Genomic DNA, 2,229 nt, shown 5'->3' with positions numbered 1-2,229 from the left:
TATGTATGTATGTATGTATGTATGTATGTATGTATGTATGTATGTATGTATGTATGTATGTATGTATGTTGGCTGTGTGGTAAGTAGCTAGCTTACCAACCACATGGTCCCGGGTTCAGTCCCACTGCGCGGCATCTTGGGCAAGTGTCTTCTACTATAGCCTCGGGCCGACCAAAGCCTTGTGAGTGGATTTGGTAGACGGAAACTGAAACAAGTAAAAGAGTAAATATATATACACATATATATGTGTGTGTGTGTGTGTGTGTATCACTATTACTGTTATGTTCCCTAGCCTGTAAAAATTCCTGGTTGATGTTACATCATCATCTGTACAGTTATGTTGCAATTTTCCGAATGTAGCGTCTATGAAAAGTAATTCTGGAGCATCTGAATGTGTTGTATTTGATTTTTCCTCGCAGAAATGGTTGAATCATCGGAAAGTTGCTTTGCAGCATTTGTTCTGGATCTTCACACACTGATTTAAAATTCCACCGTGGTCAAATTTGTGTTTTATCCTTTCAGGGTTGATAAAATAAAGTACCAGTCAAGTACTGTGAATCGAAAGTAGAGACTAAGCTTTAAAAAAGCGTCCTTGTACTAAAATCTAAAATAACAATAATTCTTTCTACCACGGGCACAAAGCCAGAAATTTTGTGGAGGTAAACTATTAGATCACATCGGTTCCAGAGCTTGACTGGTGCTTATTTTATCGACCCCGAAAGCATGAAAGGCAAAGACGACCTCAGCGGAATTTGAACTCAGAACGTAAAGACAGAATAGGCCCCACAATGAATTTTGTCCTGTGTGGTAACGATTCGGTTAGCTAGCCCCCGTAATAATAATAATCCTTTCTAGTAAAGGCACAAGGCCTGAAATTTTGGAGAAGGGGACTAGTCGATTATATCGACTCCAGTGTTTCTGTGGTATATGATTTATCGAACCTGAAAGAATGAAAGACAAAGTCGACCATGGTGGAATTTAAATTCCAAACGCAAAGGAGAACGAAATTACGTTAAGCATTTTGCTCGGCGTGCGACGTGCTAACGATTCTGCCAGCTGACATTATCTTAATATTCCAAGGATGTTTTTGTAGTAGTAGTAGTAGTAGTAGTAGTAGTAGTAGTAGTAGTAGTAGTAGTGTCACCAAATCAATATTGATGTTATTACTAGTTAATATTATTACTAATTATCTTTGTTTGTGATGATAATAATAATAATAATAATAATAATAATAATAATAATAATAATAATAATAATAATAATAATAATAAAATAACAATTATTATTATAATCATTATTATTATTATTATTATTATTATTATTATTTGATTGCCTTTCACTTTGTCTTTATTTTAATCATATTTTTTTTGTTTTCACTTTTTATGTATTCGACTCTCTTGGATTGAAAATACAATGTTTACAAATATGTGGTACTTAACAAATATTTGAATTATATCCTACAAAATGGTTATAAAAAGGAAAGAAAGAAAGAAAGAAATGGAAAAAGATACAACTAAGTATGATACGACCTGAGGTCGGAAGTGAGAAGAGCAGCAGCAGCAGCAAAAGCAACAACAAGCAACATGCATATCCACAGTAAAACCAACAATAACCACAGCACATTAAGTTAACGGTTAAAGCCAACGAAAAAGCATGAAAACAAACAACAGCTGAAGCACTTAAAAAACAACAACATCAAAGAAACATTGAAGCAATCGTATCAAAAACTGTGCATTAGCCGCATTAATCCCACACGGGTTTTCCATATCCCTCTCGGGGAAATAATTTAAAACAATCGGCAGTGGACATAGCTCCTCCCCTTCTTCGTTTACCTCCTTTCTCGTCCTACTCCTCAAATTAACACAAATTGATAAAAGAACGAGGACGCCGAATTCGACGCCGACGACGACGACGAAGACGATGACAACAACAACAACAACAGGAGCTATAACAACGAATTGATCATCATAAAACATATTAATACCAACGGCCACGCTATGAACATCATATAAATCAACCACCGCCCACCGAACCAAACAACAACAACAACAACAACAATAATAACAATAACAATTAACGAAGAAAAGGAAATAGAAGTGTCATATATTTGATGCGAAACATATTTTGCCGCTCCTACAATAAACATTGGGTACGTTTCATGGTTTCGACATTCTAAAGTGGTCAAAGTGTTGTAATACATACATACATACATACATACATACATACATA

The sequence above is a fragment of the Octopus bimaculoides genome, chromosome 2 (assembly GCF_001194135.2).
Source record: "Octopus bimaculoides isolate UCB-OBI-ISO-001 chromosome 2, ASM119413v2, whole genome shotgun sequence".
Taxonomy (NCBI): domain Eukaryota; kingdom Metazoa; phylum Mollusca; class Cephalopoda; order Octopoda; family Octopodidae; genus Octopus; species Octopus bimaculoides.
This window is presented reverse-complemented; position numbering follows the sequence as displayed.